Source organism: Hibiscus syriacus, unplaced genomic scaffold (assembly GCF_006381635.1).
Source record: "Hibiscus syriacus cultivar Baekdansim isolate YM2019G1 unplaced genomic scaffold, ASM638163v2 tig00111848_pilon, whole genome shotgun sequence".
NCBI classification, from domain to species: domain Eukaryota; kingdom Viridiplantae; phylum Streptophyta; class Magnoliopsida; order Malvales; family Malvaceae; genus Hibiscus; species Hibiscus syriacus.
The window spans coordinates 100,711-118,698 of NW_024063201.1; the positions used below are offsets into that span (position 1 = coordinate 100,711).

The 17,988-nt window shown below is 35.2% G+C and overlaps 1 pseudogene; it reads right to left on the reverse strand.

Moving 5' to 3' along the window:
* Positions 1-617: 617 nt before the first annotated feature.
* Positions 618-12,907, reverse strand: LOC120172271 (annotated as a pseudogene).
* Between the last annotated feature and the right edge of the window lie 5,081 nt (positions 12,908-17,988).

Consider the following 17,988-nt stretch of genomic DNA (forward strand, 5'->3'; position numbering starts at 1 on the left):
AAAATAGGCGAGCAGTCCTATTCTTTATGGCCTTCAAGCTACAACAAAATAAGTTTTTAGCGGCGTTTTTAAGTGCCGCTAAAAACCTTTTTGAATCTAAAAAAAACAATACAAAAAGCGCCACTAAAACCAATGTCGCAACCGTTAATGGCATTTGTGAAAAAAAAGTCACAAAAGGTCAAGTTGTATAGCGACGTTTTGTTTTTCAAACGCCGCTAATTGTCATGATATAAAGCGATGTTTTTGTTTAAGACAACGAATTACCTTATCTTTAGTGGCATTTGTTCCCCAAAATGCCGCTATATGTAGTGATATCTAATGGTGTTTTTTATCACAAACATCACTATTGACCATGATATATAGTGGCGTTGGTCACGACAAATGCCACAAATGTGTTATTAGTGGAATTTGTAAAACAAATGACAGTAAGATTAATGAATTTGCAAATATCATTTTATGCTATGTATTACCCAAATATAATATCTTATAATATTATTAAATAACGACAAACTTGAAATTTAGTTACGACACAAATTAAGTAGAAATACTTAGTAACATATATAAATCAAAGTTTATAAATATTAAACTCTTATTTAATAATATTATAAGATATTAAATTTTATGTAAATATACTGAGCATAAAATGTCCTAAATTTGGGTTTGTATGTAAATATACTTGGCATCCTCAAAGATACAAACTCAAATGTCCTAAATTTTATATGCAAATAATGGTTTCACCAAACCCACTAAACAACTTCCCAATTCGTATATTTACATACAAAACTCTTATTCAAGTAATAACTTCAAGGCGGAGCTTCAGCTCTGCAATATATTCTCCTGTTTCCCTTATATCTCGAAGAGAAACAATTCATCTACATCCCTACAAATCAACATAAGAGTAGTGTAATCACCAATTTTAGTCCCTACCCCAAACCACACAAATCCACCGAATTATCACCAAAGTCAAAAGAGGAAAAGGAAAACAAATTAAATCCCTAAAAATCCGGGATGATTGCACCTAATCCATCACTAAACCTAAACCCACATGCAACCATAAATGGGGTATTCGATTTCAAAGAAAAAAGGGAACTGAAAAAAAATCACAGAGAAAAATAGAGAGAAAGCATTCGAGGTTCGGAGAGGAAAAACCGGAAATAAAAAAACGAGAAGAAAAAGAGAGGAATCGAAAAGCCTTACCTCTTGAGCCCTCCCCGTCGTGAGTATCACCGTGACCAAAGCCACACCACCATTGAAGGTAAAAATCTTACCTTAGGGGGGTTTGTTTGGGTTCTGTTTTTCAGATGGAAAAGGGTTTGGTTTTGTTTTGGTTTTTTCGAATCCTTGGGGTGCCTATAGGAGGCGTCTTCGAGTTGTTCTGCTCCCCGTGGCCACCAATCGACGGTGGCCGGGGAGCCGGGGTTATTTCCTCGGCGAGGAAGCAAACCAAAGGGAGAGAGGGAGAGTAGAGGCAAGCGGCTGAGAGAGGGTTAAACAAAATGAATGATTTTTAGGGTTTCAAAATAACCCTTAAATGGGTTATATTTCTGATGCTATACTACACCATTTTGGGTGTTAGGGTCCAGCTTGTGGTGTAATCGCGAAACGGTGATTGTAGTTTTGCAAAGTTTACATTTTGGTGCTGCATTTTGTAAAGTTTGCATTTCGGTCATTGAATGGAATTTATTTCCTTTTATTTAGAGCCATTAGTTATTTGAATTCTTATTTTAATCCTCTTTTATCACAGATACATTTATGAAATTATTCAACTTTGGTTACTACACTTATATGAGTTTATATTTTAGCCTATGATTGCTTGTATGTATTAATATATGGTGTTTGGATTTGGGCCATGGTATTTGCGAGACTTTCATTTTGGTTCTTGAGGTTTGCTTAAAAGATAAATGTTTAATTGGTGTTGTAGATCCTGGATTTTAAATTAAATTTGTTTTATGCCCTGTTTTTTAGTTTTGAATATTAACGCCATTGAATTCATTGCATATTTCATTACTTTGTCCTATTATTAGGCTTTAATTTATTCTTTAATTTAATTTGTTTATTTCATAATTTTATTTTTTTGTTTTTTGTGTGTATACTTCTTATTATTGGTTGTATATAGGTAAGATGTTATATATATGCATGTGTATTCGACCCCAATATATATAGGTTACAAACTGTGTTTAATCTCACTTATATTTTGGGGAAAAAATATATGTTTGTCAATATTTTTTTATTACCTGTATTTGATTCCAATATCTTGTAAGTATATTATTTGAATATTTTTAAGAACAATGATTTGTAGAATGGGCGTGAAAAGTATCACTTAATCGAAGTGTTGGAATCCGATACGACGTTCGAATAAAATGAGAATTTTAAATGAATGAAAGTTTTTTTTAATACTAATTAATTGGATTTAATTCAAATGATGCAATGTATGTTTCTAAATGACAATTTATGTTATTTTAAGTAAATGTCAATTTTCATTTTATATATTCGATTGTATTTTAACAAAGAGGGAATAATCTTTATGGATAAGGAATAGTCGAAATAGATTTCCCGATGGAGGATTGCTAATTTCGAGGTTTCTTTTCGGGTTAAAGAATTTTCCCTAACAATAATTAATTTGAAGCAAATTAATTACATTTCAATAAACGAATCATATTTTAACTTTATATTCAATTTATGATTTCCACTATTACGACAATGTATAAGCGATACAGTACCAATTTTGGGCGCTGTGGGGTGCTAATCATTCCCCACGCATAACCGACTCGCGAACCCGTTTTAATCGAATCTTTGTTAAACACATACCACTTTTGTCTTAAAAAACGATTTTTCTTAAAATTGTTTTAAGAAGACATTTTTGGATATTCGACCTACCTAACTCAAAGGTCGATGACGACTTTTTTCAATTTAATTCCAAATTAATCCAAAACCACAATTTTTCCAAATAAAAGTCATAACTGTTTTAGTAAAATAATAATTAATTGTCCCACCTTAAAAAAGGTTATGACAGCTTGACGACTTCACTGGGGACTTTTTTTAGAGAGTCAAGTTGTAAGTCGCTTACACATTATCGTTGTGGTCGAAATTATGAGTTTGAGTCTTTAGTTAACTTATGATCCATTTATTGATGTTTTAATTGCTTCATATTTAATTGTTATACTAACATTTGAATCTTTGTTTTCAGCAGTGTTCAAGTCTCACTCGAGAGTTTTCTTTTTCTTTAAGAGTCAAAGGTAGGTACATTCCTCCTCACACACATCACATACATTTGCATAACACAAGCTCTAGACACGAGCTTCGATCCAAATTATTTGGGGTGAATGCTTTACTCTCGTAAGAATTTATTCTTCGTATGAGTTTTAGCAAATAACCCATGGGATACATAACTTATACCTTCGTAGGAATTTATTTCTCGTATGGGTATAAGGCAGTGAATCCCCTCGAATTGAACTCGTTCCATTCGAAACTTGTAATGGGTGAGGATCAAGGGTTTGGCAGCCCAAGGGGGCACCGACATCAAGGACAATTCGAGTACCCTTTTCCTATTAGAGTCGTAACCATGCATACAGTGAACCGTAGAATGATCACCCTAGGTATAGTTATACAGAACTGTCCGTCAGTAGGTACCCAAAATAGGTGTACACAAAGGAGGAACGTTTCTGAACCTTTCCTTTTTGCTTTAAATCCTATTGAATAACAACATGCGAACTAGATACCATGCGGTTAAGATTAATTTCTTGAAAAATTATTTTGGGTAGATAGCATCTCCGGGTAGGAATGTTATTTAATCAAAGCATTTTCGGGTAGATATCATGATGGGGTAGGTGTTATATTCATCTTTGAATAAAATTTTTATCTGTACCAATTGTTTTACTTATACTAACTAATTTTTTTTATTTGTTTGTGTACACTAACTTATTTTATTTCTTTTGATTGTGTCATTTTTCACCTGTCTTTGCATTGCATTTGCATTGTCATAACATAATGCGAGAAGTGTTGATCCTCAAGGGGATATTTAAGAGAAAATTTTCACAATAAGAGATAAAAATTTTCAATCAAGAGGTCGCGTACAGAGACATGCACCGAAAGCTAAAAGAAGTTCAGAGTACAAGAATGGGACTTGCTCGAAGATTGTACAATATTCGGGACTGGAATAATGATCCACTGATTCGATGAGTAATTTAGCAGTAGATTCTCATCTACGATCATTTCATTGCTAGTCATCAAAGAGCGACACACTCTCTTCATCACTATAGGAGTAGTTACAGAACACTTAGGGCATCATTTTCAAAGACGAGGATCTAAAACGAAACAGTGGTCCACTTTGGACTCAACCATCTTAAGAGAAGGCATGCCTGTAAAATGGACTGTCTTGTAATGTGAAGGCTTTTATTTCTGGTGAAAATTGTTCTACGATATCCATCGTTGGGATAAACATTTTTGCATCTGCATTTGCATCATTGCATTTTGCATAGCATTCATTTAAGCATTTTTACATGCATTAATCATACTCTGTGGGGAACTTTTGAGGAAGTGCTTCTAACAATAACTGCATTCACACAATACTAAAAATGGAAGCAGAATTTGAGCAAATGAAGAAAGAGCTGGAAGAGAGTTTGCATAAGATGCAAGCAGAATGGGAGGTTAAAATGGAGCAGGCACAAAAGGCCATCATGGAGTGTATCTTGCAAAACCAAAAAGACCTAGTTGACCAAATGGTAGAAAAATTTGTTGGGCTCAATCAAGAAAGAGGCAAAGAGAAGATTTCCTCAACTAAAGGAACCTTCGAACGTATAATGGCCCATGCTAATCAACAGCTATTCATATCACCCCATCAGATTCCAAGTCACCAAGTAGGTTTCTCCGCCACTGAAACACAAGCAACCGTGGTAAATCCTCGGGGCAATTCTATTGGTCATAACATATTCGCTTCTAAGGTGACGAGAAGAGCCAATAATGAGATACCGGAGAATTTGAAACAATGATACAGAGATACATTCAAGGGGATGAGAGGACAAAGCTCTCACAATGAGATTGATGCAAGATAATTAGTCTTAGTTCCCGAATTGGTGCTTCCGCCCAAATTCAAGATGCCCGAGTTTGAAAAGTACAGTGGAACCAGTTGCCCTAATGCACATATCACGATGTTTGTTCGAAGGATGATTGGGTACACAAACAATGATCAGATATTGATTAACTGCTTCCAATACAGTTTGACTGGACTCGCTTCTAGGTGGTATAACCAATTGAGTCATAATAAAATCTGCTCTTGGAAGGATTTGGCTAGTGCTTTTCTGGGCCAATACAAGCACATGACTGATATGGCCCATGATCGAACAATGCTGTAGAATATGAAGATGAAGAGTGGTGAGAGATTCTGATAATATGCTCAACGATGAAGCGATGTCGCATCTCAAGTACATCCACCGATGATTGAAAGAGAGTTCATCACTCTATTCATCGATACATTAAAGTCTCCATATATCGACTACATGATAGGAACTGCCACTAAGAGTTTCTCTAACATCGTCATGTGTGGAGAAATGATCGAAATAGAAGTCAAGAATGGTCAGATAGGTGGCACTAGTCATGCTGGCAATGAAGAAAGAACTGAGATTAACATCTTGGGATCTTATTTAGCTAATATTGGGACCAAACCTCATAAGGTGTGCGGCGTATCAATCAAATTCCAATGACATATGAGGAATTGCTTCCAACGCTAGTTGAGAAAGATCTTGTGAATCCAGTTCAATCCAAACCACGAGAGGCCCCATATCCTGAAGGCCATGATATTAACGCCATATGCAACTATCATATATTGGAGCTCAGGGCACACCACTGAGAACTGTGGGGTATTAAAGCGCAAGGTCCAAGATATGATCGATTTATGGGCATTGACGTTCAATGTGTAATGGGACATTATGATCGGGAGTCGTTTGAGACATCCATTAGGAGTTTTTTCATTCTCATGCATATTATCTTGTTTAAACTTGTTTTTCTTTTGTGCTTCTTATGTTTAAATGTTTGTAAGTCACTTGATGATCGAACATGCTTATTTCTTAGGAAATGAACAATGAGTAAAATTCAATCTTGAAATTATTTGAATATCATTTTAATTAAAAGCTTTTTAATAATTGAGGTTGTAAATCTTTGACAAATGACAAGATTGAACCATTGCAAAATAAGGACCACTTGATCCTAATCCTACTTTAGAACATACACCATAATATATACCCTTCCCTTTCAGGGACCAAGCTAGCCATCTACTACATTAAGAGTTCATCATTTTGGCATTCAGGTATATGTTAGGAGCAAACCAAAATGGGACAACTAGCACATAAAATTGCAAAGCTAATTGGTTTCTACTTCTGTTGATGGTGTTCAATGATGATCATGATCTTCTCATATGGAATGGTCGAGTGGGTGAATCTAGTTTAGGTCAGTTGCTTGGGAATTGAACTCTAACGATGAGATTTTCTGACCTTCAACAAACACATGGACTATAACAGGTTCTCCTCGACAAGCTTAAGAAATAGAACCCGTTTACCCAAAAAAATTATAATATGTATACAATAAAGTTGAGCTATTCAGCTAAAGCAATTGGTTATAGAGGAAACTCGAAAGCCCTGACTTTATGAATAGATTATATTCAAACCATGACATTGATCGGGTACCTGGTAATTCGGTGTATGCTCCACTGTGATTGTCAAGTTGAAGACTTTGTGATGACATGAATCCTTCAACTAGCCGAACAAAGGCAATTATAAGATATATACAATAAAAGCTAAATTCAGCTAGCCAAACAATGGTAAATTAAATCAACTTTACTAAAAAAGAGTTTCGGTGAACATGGACTAAGGGAGTTGAGGAACACCTGTTATAGTCAAACTCACACGAGCACTCAGAAATCTCATTTTTAGATCGATATTTCTGCACTACCTTGACTAGGTGAGTCTACGAAGTTTGAAAAAATGTAAGATTTTAAAGAACTGAAGCAGAGGTGTTTTGAAAGGTCTAGCTATTGATTATGCTAGTTGTGTCATTTTGTTCGCCTTCGATTAAAATGCCAAACCAATAAAGAGGGGCATGTTATGATCCTCAAGATTACCGAATCGAAGAAACAAACCTTAGAATTTAGGTAGCCAACCTCGAAACCAACTTTTTAACCTTGATATTTGTCAAAGATTTGCAGTTATCAAAGATTAAAAGAGCAGTTAATTTTTTGATATCCAGTCAACTCCTGTTTTATGATTTGCTTCAATTGTGAAACTTAGGTGAAGTCAACATTTTCAAAATTCCTTTTGATATTTTTCAAAATTTTGAAAATTCTAAGGAAGAAAAGCATTTTCAAATAAGATAAGTTCTCTGGAAGTGTATCTTGGAATTCAACAAATATCTCTTCGAAGATAAGGATCGAAGTTGGGCAAGAGAAGCCAAATCTTTGGGGCAAGGAAATAAATTATCTCATGTCGAGGTTTGCAGGAGTACACTCTGGTGAAAATGAAGAAAAATTGAGTCAGGAATAGAATGAAGACTGCTCACGCACTGTTCCCCTCACAGATCAACATACATACATACATGACACATGAAATTTGCATCTTTGCATTCATTATCATGTGTATCAAAGATATTTTTCTCCTCTCTTGAGGAAAAATTCAATAAAATATCAAATAAATTTCATCTTGGCATCCATTATAACGTCTAAGATAGTCAGTAAAAAACACATCATTTTGATCTTTTAGGAAATAAAAGCTCAGAAATGACCAGATGCCTTCAACTTAAAAGAACAATGACATCCACAGATTTGACTTCCTGAAGTCAACAATCAAATCTGTTGAAGATATTTCCTCAACATGAAGGAGCAAGCAAATTGTCTATCACCTTTGATGGTGTTTTTTCTAAAAATAAATTTTGTCTCACTTGAGATAATTTTTCAAAACAAATTTCGTCTCACTTGAGACATCTTTCCTTTGAGATACAAGTTTTGAATTTGTTTCACATGAAACAAAGCTGATCACCTTTGAAATTGTTTCTCTTTAAACAAAGTTTTGTTTCTTGAGACAATTTCTTAAAAACATCTTTGAGTCTGTTTCACTTGAAACAAATTTATAATCTTTGAGTTAGTTTCTATTGAAACACCCATCTATAAGATCGTTTCTCTTAAAACGAATTTTGCCTCTCTTGAGACAATCTCTTTTAAAAAAATCTTTGAGTTTTTTCCTTTAAAACAAATTTCATTTCACTTGAGATAGTTTTCCTCAAAACACCAAATTCTGAAATTGTTTCACTTGAAATAAAAATCATCTTTGAGTCTGTTTCTTTGGAAACAACAACCATCTTTGAGATCATTTCCCTTGAAACAAATCTTATTTTCCTTGAGACTGTTTCTCATGAAACAATAACCATCTTTGAAATACCCATCTTTGAGTTTGTTTCCCTTGAAACAAAACAAACATCTTTGAGATAGTTTCCCTTGAAACGAATTAAATCTTTGAGTCTGTTTCTTTTGAAACAAAACCATCTTTGAGTCATTTCCTTGAAATGAATTTTGTCTCTTTTGAGATAGCTTCTCTTGAATCATCATTTGTGAGTTGGTTTCTCTTGAAACCATTATCCCTTAAGTGGTCAAGACTCATCGCATATGAGCAGTACCATCCCCCTGGCCAAGACTCATCGCATATGAGCAGTGTCAACCCCAGATAACCAGCCGTCCCCAACAGAGTGGAACAATGTTATCACCCCTAGATGGACAAGACTCATGAACAGATGAGCAGTGTCGTCACATGATCAGATCTCCTCATTATGTAGGAGCTGTGTCAACTAAGATAACCAACCGTCCTCATCACGTAGAAACCGTGTTATCACCCTTAGATGGCTAAGACTCATGAACAGATGAGCAGTGTCATCACCCGACCTGATCTCCTCATCATGTAGGAGCAGTGTCAACCCCAGATAACCAGTCGTCCTCATCACGTAGGAACCGTGTTATCACCCTTCCTAAAGATGGCCAAGATTCATCATAATATGAGCAGTGTCATCCCCTGACTAGATCTCCTCATCATGTATGAGTTGTTTCAACCTTAGACGACCAGAACTCTTAAGCACGTATGAGTCGTGTCGTCTCCCCAACAGCAAACAACAAATCTAAAAAAAATCTAAAAAAACATTATTATTATTATTATTATTATTATTATTATTATTAAACATTTACATTTTGTAGGCCCAAAAATAAAGCCCATTACAAGAAGTCAAAACAGTGGCCCAATGCACAACCCATCAGATTTCTGCTTCAGTTCCAACAGCCCATCAGGACCCTACATACCCTGATTGACCCAATTTCCTCAATAAGAATGAACAGAGTCGTCTTCAACAAACAATTTCTCTAAAAGCGACCAAATTTATTCAAAGTAAATGAGCAGCGTAGTTTTTAACATCAAAAAAATATTATCAACAAATAATGATTATTCGAAGAAAGGGGAGCCGATCAAAGAAGAGATTGCCCAACCTCTACTGATGTCTTTAAAAAAGAGTAAAGAGTTCATAATAAGAAGAATTCAGAGCTCGAGACTTGTTGACAATCCAAAAATTGGTGTTTTATTTCTTTGCTTTATTCTTGTTTCACAGGAATGTGCAAAAAGGGACAGTTGTAATCACCAATTTTTGTCCCTACCCAAACCACACAAATCCATCGAATTATCACCAAAGTCAAAAGAGGAAAAGGAAAACAAATTAAATCCCTAAAAATCTGGGATGATTGAACCTAATCCATCACTAAACCTAAACCCACATACAACCATAAATGGGGTATTCGGTTTCAAAGAAAAAAGGGAACTGAAAAAACCACAGAGAAAAATAGAGAGAAAGTATTCGAGGTTCAGGGAGGAAAAATCGAAAATAAAAAAACGATAAGAAAAAGAGAGGAATCGAAAAGCCTTACCTCTTGAGCCATCCCCGTCGTGAGTATCACCGTGACCAAAGCCACACCACCATTGAAGGTAAAAATCTTACCTTAGGGGGGTTTGTTTGGGTTCTGTTTTTCGGATGAAAAAGGGGGTTGGTTTTGATTTGGTTTTTTTGAATCCTTAGGGTGCCTATATGAGGGGTCTTCGAGTAGAGGTAGCAAAGCAAATGGAGAGAGGGAGAGTAGAGGCAAGCAGCTAAGAGAGGGTTAAAAACTGAATGATTTTTAGGGTTTTAAAATAACCCTTAAATGGGTTATATTTCTGATGATATACTACACCATTTTGGGTGTTAGAGTCTAGCTTGTGGTGTAATCGTGAAACGGGGATTGTGTTTTTGCAAAGTTTACATTTCGGTGCTGCATTTTGTAAAGTTTGCATTTCGATCATTTAATGGAATTTATTTCCTTTTATTTCGAGCCATTAGTTATTTGTACTCTTATTTTAATCCTCTTTTATCACAGATGCATTTATTAAATTATTCAACTTTGGTTGCTACATTTATATGAGTTTATATTTTAGCCTATGATTGCTTGTATGTATTCATATATGGTGTTTGGATTTGGGCCATGGTATTTGCGAGACTTTCATTTTGGTTCTTGAGGTTTGTTTAAAAGATAAATGTTTAATTGGTGTTGTAGATCCTGGATTTTAAATTAAATTTGTTTTATGCCCTGTTTTTCAGTTTTGAATATTAACGCCATTGAATTCATTGCACATTTTATTACTTTGTCCTGTTATTAGGCTTTAACTTATTCTTTAATTTAAGCCTTTTATAATTTATTTATTTCATAATTTTTTTTTTGTTTTTATGTGTATACTTCTTAGTATTGGTTGTATATAGGTAAGATGTTATATATATGCATGTGTATTCGACCCCAATATATATAGGTTACAAACTGTGTTTAATCTCACTTATATTTTGGGAAAAAATATATGTTTGTCAATATTTTTTTATTACCTGAATTTGATTCCAATATCTTGTAAGTATATTATTTGAATATTTTCAAGAACAAGATTTATAGAATGGGCGTGGAAAGTATCACTTAATCGAAGTGTTGCAATCTGATACGAAGTTCGAACAAAATGAGATTTTGAAATGAATGAAAGTTATTTTTAGTACTAATTAATCGATTTTAATTCAAATGATGCAATGTATGTTTCTAAATGGCAATTTATGTTATTTTAAGTAAATGCCAATTTTCATTTTATATATTCGATTCGTATTGTAACAAAGAGGGAATATTCTTTATAGATAAGGAATAGTCGAAATAGATTTCCCGATAGAGGATTGCTAATTTCGAGGTTTCTTTTCGGGTTAAAGAATTTTCCCTAACAATAATTAATTTGAAGCAAATTAATTACATTTCAATAAACGAATCATATTTTAACTTTATATTCAATTTATGATTTCCACTATTACGACAATGTATAAGCGATACAGTACCAATTTTGGGCGCTGTGGGGTGCTAATCCTTCCCCACGCGTAACCGACTCGCGAACCCGTTTTAATCGAATCTTTGTTAAACACATACCACTTTTGTCTTAAAAAACGATTTTTCTTAAAATTGTTTTAAAAAGACATTTTTGGATATTCGACCTACCTAACTCAAAGGTCGATGACGACTTTTTTCAATTTAATTCGAAATTAATCCAAAACCACAATTTTTCCAAATAAAAATCATAACTGTTTTAGTAAAATAATAATTAATTGTCCCACCTTAAAAAAAGGTTATGACAAGTAGCTGAAAAATTAAGCAACCATAGTTAAAGATAAAGGCAGATCTTAGATCTATAAAAATTTAAATACCAATCGAAATCCCGTAGATTAATTTTGTGAACAATCATAGCTGGAATTCTTATTTAATGCGGATTAATTTTGTGAACAGATTACAGTGTTATGGTGCTTGATAACAACTGAACCCCGCATATTTTAAGATCAATACCTTTGAAGCTGTGCTTTGATAGTCTACAAGATCTTGAGCAATAACACTGGGGAAAAAAAAAGTGAACGTCAGAGTCAAATATGATAAGTGAAAACCTAAAATATGAACTGCTTAGTGTGGATTTGGATCCTATTCACCTTCTAAAAAGTTGCTTTCCTCTTCCACTTTTTCACTTCACCTTAAAAGCTCCAACAGTTTCAAATATTACAGCAAGTTGTTGTATCTCTTCTTTTACCTGGAGTACACCAATATCTTTTTGCAAGATTGATGAGTCTATAAACACGAATGTAACATGTTACCCTAGTAAAACCATAAACAACAAGCTATAGCCTCATAAGAATAGATGACCACAATGATATTTCCTAATTGCTAAAGTCAAAAATTCAAAACATGTCCCTGAACTTACCCTGTACTTGTCTATTTTAATTCTTTCTTCATCAACTTTCATTTCCCCGAGGGGAAAATAATTAATTATCCCAACTCAAATGTACATTAATCCTTCAATTTCTTAATTGAATATTATTGTAAAAGGAAGAAAAGACAATACAAATTAAAAATAAAATTTAAAATACAAAAAAGATTATGCGTAGTGAATCCTCCTGTAAAACATCTTCACCTTATACATTTCTGCTAGCAATTTTCGGAGTTACGCTCTTATTATATGGATTTCTTTGGTCAGGTTTCTGTGGTGAAACAAAGTCCACAAGAACATCACTTGAATTAAGCAAAGCAGGAGTGATAATATGATCTTTTCAAATAGGTAAAAAATAATTTCTGAAATACCCAGCTTTCGAGTCCAAAACCTGCCTTTTTTTTTCTTAAGGTATTCCACATCCTCATTCAATATTATCTGAAACCAAGTAAAAAATGAATGAAAGAACTAGAAAGGGGAGAGGGTTACCTGATTATGACAGGGAAACTATTAAGAAAATCTTTCACAATGGCGACATTTAGAGCACTAGGGTTATGGGCGAAATCAGAAGCCGACTGAAGCAACATAGTTCGATTGTTTAGCGAGAACAGTTAATCAATGGTTAGGCATCGGTTTTGGTTCTTTGGATAGTGAAGCGGCGGGTGATGACAAAAGATATATTTTCAAAGCAAAAGCTTGGGAAGTCTCGTGGTGAAAACTTAAGGATTTGGAATCGGGTGAAGGCATAAAAGGCTAAAAAATTATGGCGTTTGGTTTTACAAACGCCCACTAAAATATTATATAATTACGACGTTTAACACGAAATGCAGCTATATATTAAACTTATTGCACCATTTGTTTTACAAAAGCCACTAAAGTATGCACCTATAGTGGCATTTTTACAAAACGAGCCACATATATCGGTCTATAACGGCATTTTTTGTAATAATGCCACTAAAGGTACATGAATATTGTGGCACATTCCTGTAAACGCCACGAGTTTTATCATTTTGTGGCGTTATTTGTGTAAACATCACAAGATGTATAAAATTAGCAACGTTTACTCGAAAAAAGCCGTTAAAAAATCGTTTTGATGTAGTGTCAATTTGAAACTCCATTTGTTCACTTTATCAATATCATCCGGCAATTATCACACCTTAAGAACCATATCTTGATCAGCTTGAAAGACGTGATCATGACGCCATTTATTTCGTCTGTACCAGATAGACTAGAGTAGCATAATCAATTTGGCGAAGCCTGACATATCCAATGTTGAAACAACTTTTTCTAGCCATTCTCTACATGAGATTGTGTTCCACTCCACCAGCGATCGCTCAAGAGTAGAAAGGAGGAGCATCGATTTGGATCTGGAACATTTCTTGAGCGTGTAAAAAATTGTTTGTCTCTTAGTTGCAGAGAAGGCATAACTTATTGCCGATTCTAGCTGCAACTAATCTATTCCCTGTTGGTAACGCGTTTTGACAAATCCTCTATCGGATGATTTGAATTTTGGCAGGGTAAGGAGTTTGTGCAGCTTTCTCCAGATGAAAGAACTATCTCTCACTATCCCCTTCCTCATTAATAACCAATTGTAGCCCGACTTCGCTGAGTAAAGGCCTGTGTTATGGTGCTCCCATATAAGGAGATCATTTCTAATGGGTGAAATGAATGATTTGAGGATATGGTTTCTGTCATCCTTTTGAAATACCGCTTTAATTTGCTTAAATCCCACCTTGGTTGCCAAAGAAGCATAAAATCCTTGCATAGCAGTGGACTGCTCGAGTAATCAAAATAATAGGATACGAGGTGCACCGACTTATCACCACCCCATCTATATTCATGATACAGGTTTCCCATCATACCCAATCCTCCAAAAATATTCATCTATAAGCTCTTATTTAGCCTTGAACATACTAGTCCAAGCATATGATGGTCTGTTCCCGAGCTTAGCCTCTAAGAATGTCGTGAGGGGGAAATATTTTGCCTTAAAAACTTGAAACAACAGCGGCGGGGGGTTATTAACCATTCACCATACTTGATTTCCTAGAAGTGCATAATTGAACAACTTAAGATCACAGAATCCCATCCATCATCCCTTTTAGCTCGACACACGTTATCTCATGCAACTAAAGCCCAATCTCTTTTCGCTTGTTTCCCTGACCACCTGTACGCATGCATGCTTGACGTAATAACACCGATCACCCCTTCCAGAAGGATGTAGCAAGACATAGCATATGTAGGTAACGCTTGAGCTACCGATTTGAGAAAAACCTCGCGTTCCCTGAATGAATGGAGATTCTTCATCCACCCATTAATTCTCTTGTCCACTTTATCCTTTTAAGAACCCAAACAACTCCATTTTGTTCCTCCCCACTAAGAGCGGAAGTCCAAGGTAAGTTATGGGATTGATTTCTTCATGGACGCAAAGGATCTACCTAATGTTTCTTTGATCTTCGTCTTTAGTATTAGGGCTAAAATAGATCAAGGACTTGTTGAAATTTATTTTCTACCCAGAGGACTCGTACAGACTCAGAAATCTCTTCAAACATCGAGCCTCTTGAGTTAAGTTTTTGAGGAAAAGGAGACTATCATCCATATAAAATAGATGGTTCACTCATGGACCCCTCACGCTAGCACGAACTCCTTTCAAATTCACTTTTCATTGTTCGGAGAGTAGAACAGGTGATAATCCTTGCGCACAAAATAAAAAAAGATACGGGGAGAGGGGATCTCCCTAAGGAAGTCATTTCCCCGGTTTGAAGGAGTTTGAAAGCTGCCTATTCATCCGAACACAAAAATAGATAGTTGAGAAATACTTCATAAAAATGTTGATAAATCTCATATCAAAGCCCATTTTACCCATCATGCTAGCAAGGAACCTCCACTCCACCATATCACACGCTTTTTCCATATCTAGTTTAAGGGCATCTCCTTTGTTTGGACTAGTTATAGGAAATTTGTCGCCTTAGAACAAAGGCTAAATGATTATCTAAGATACAAAGAGGCATTAAAAATTTAAGATGATTGACAATATAGACCACTTTGTAAATGACCGAGCATAAGCTAATCGGATGGAAATGTTTCATTAAACTAAGGTTGTCCGATTTAGGAATGAGAACAATAATAATTTGATTAACCTTCTTAAAATATACATGACCATTAAGCAATCCAAGATAAAGAGAAATGACATCATTACCCACGATATCCCAAAATACTCGATAAAAAATACTCGACATACCATCAACACCTGGAGATTTGTTTAGGTTAATTTATGCAAAAGGTTTGAGGAATTCTTTAGTCGTAAATTCCTTACACAACTTGATATTTGCTTCCAGTGTAATGCACTTATCAATGGCTTCTACGATCTCATTTTTCGGTTTGACTTCGAAAAAATGATAGAGAGAGGAGAAAAAGTCAGTGGCTATGTCAAAGATGTCATATTGATTTTCAACCCAATCTCCTTCACTGGTTTCCAACCCTTTTATCCAGTTACACTTCTTCAGCCCATTAGCACGAGCGTGAAAAAAATATGGTATTTCTATCACTTTCTTTTAACCATGCTACTCTAGATCTCTTCTTCTAATACAACTCATCTTTGTCAAAAAGATACTTTACTTTAGCTCTTTTCTAGCTTCACACAACTTACGAACGTTAATATTGTTAATGGGTGAGGACTTAAGGCTAGATATGAAATTTATGAGTTCAATATCTCTTATTTTTTCTTTAACTCTACGCCTTTCCACCCATTTAGCCTAGCACCCACAGAACTATCTTATCCAGCGTTGTTCTGAGATTAGTGTTCCAACCTTCTTCCACCACTCTACGACAGTCTTCATCATTCGACCAACACATGTCACACTTAAAATAATCAGATCTCCTATTCTGCAATGATGCTTGCCCAAGCCCTTGAGTCTTAATGACAATGGTGGCATGATCGGAAGTAGAGGACAATTCTGTAGTCACTAATAACTCCATAAAAAGACTATGCTTTTATGTCTTTTTACTTAAGTTATTGTGTGTCTAAAAGCCGTTTTCATATACTTTTAGTTTCATTTAGTTGCATTTAGGTCATATTTGCATGCGGTGGATAAGTTTTGCCTATGCAAGATTTATTTGGCTTAACTGATACTGTTGAGAAGAAAGGTTCTTTGTTGGATGTGTTGATGCAGGAAACAACTAAGGAATAATTTATTTGTCGCGACAAAACTATTTTCTAGGGCTAGAGGAACATAAGAAGACAATAGTGAGGAACAAATTTTTGTTGTCGAGGCAAGATTTATCTTGCAGATTTGATGTGGCTCAACAACAGCTGGCGTCATTTTCCCAGCTTCATCCACTCATGCAATCACACCCTTCAAGAAAATTGACCACTTCCAGCCGCCATGTCATTCATAAAATGGGTAAGTTAACGAGGGTATTTAGGGAATCTTCAAGGACACAAAACCTTAGAAATTCCCACTATAAATACCTCATTATAGCCGCCTAGAGAAAATCATGAAGTAGAGGATTTACCCTAAGCTTACAGTAAGCGGCTGCATCACCTTATTCTTCACCGTTCCCCCCACTTGACCATCCTTGGTGCCCTCTGTAGCTGGACTTCACCGGAACAACAGCTAGGCCCTTGAGAGAGGCTGGTCGCTGGAGCAGGCGTGGTGGTGGTCAGAATATCACGACAGAACTCTGTTTGGGAGTGTTTCTTCCTTTGTTCTTAAATTCCAATTCGTTTAAAGGGCTTGTACTGAATGTTTAAACTCTTGGATGATATTTTTCGCACCACGAACTACTTTATTCAGTGTTGATTATTATTTTGATGAAATGTTATTTGGATGTTATTGAATGAAGAAGTTTGTTTATGCTTAATGATGTTTTGTTCATTGTTTTAATATTTTGCATCGACACTGTAAGAGAGATTGCCATTCTTCTAGGAATATATGCCTAATATCGAGAGAGTTAGGGGAGATCTACGTGAACAACGAGACTAATCCGGGATGGTGAGGTTCTAATCCGCCTTAGAGATATGGAGAGAGTTTCATTTGATTAAAAGGGGTAACTACTTGAGTAGGATAGGCAACGACTGTAGTTTACACTGAGGGGTATTGCCACAACAATAATTTCACAAACCAAGGGTTGTAGTTCACGCTGAGTAGTATTGCTATAATAATCGTTCTTGAATACTCCAATAATCCTATCAGGCAACCAAAGTATAGCACACTAAGTCATTCTAGACATAGAATAATTTCTCGAAATCGAAAAACCAACCTAAGTGCTCCGTAAGAAGTCTGATTATGTGAGGTTTTTCTGAATATATTGAACTCAACACATTTATTTGCCTTGACAATTTTTATTTGTTTACTTTTGCAATTAAGTACTTAGTTAATAAAAAAGATGGATAGGAAGAGTACTCTGCCATTAAGTACTTTGCCATTAAAGTACTTAGTTAATAAAAAGATTCAAAGCCTAGACTTATTAGATGGATAATATTATTGCAAGAATTCGATTTAGAGGTAAATGATATGCATGACATGAAGGATATTCAGGAGGATTTCCCTGACGAGAAATTTTTTTGCCACGTTTGTGTCGCGGTACGCTGACATAGTTAACTTTCTTGTTAGTGGTGTATGCCTCCAGATTTATCTAGTCAGGGTAGAAAAAATTCATACATGTATTC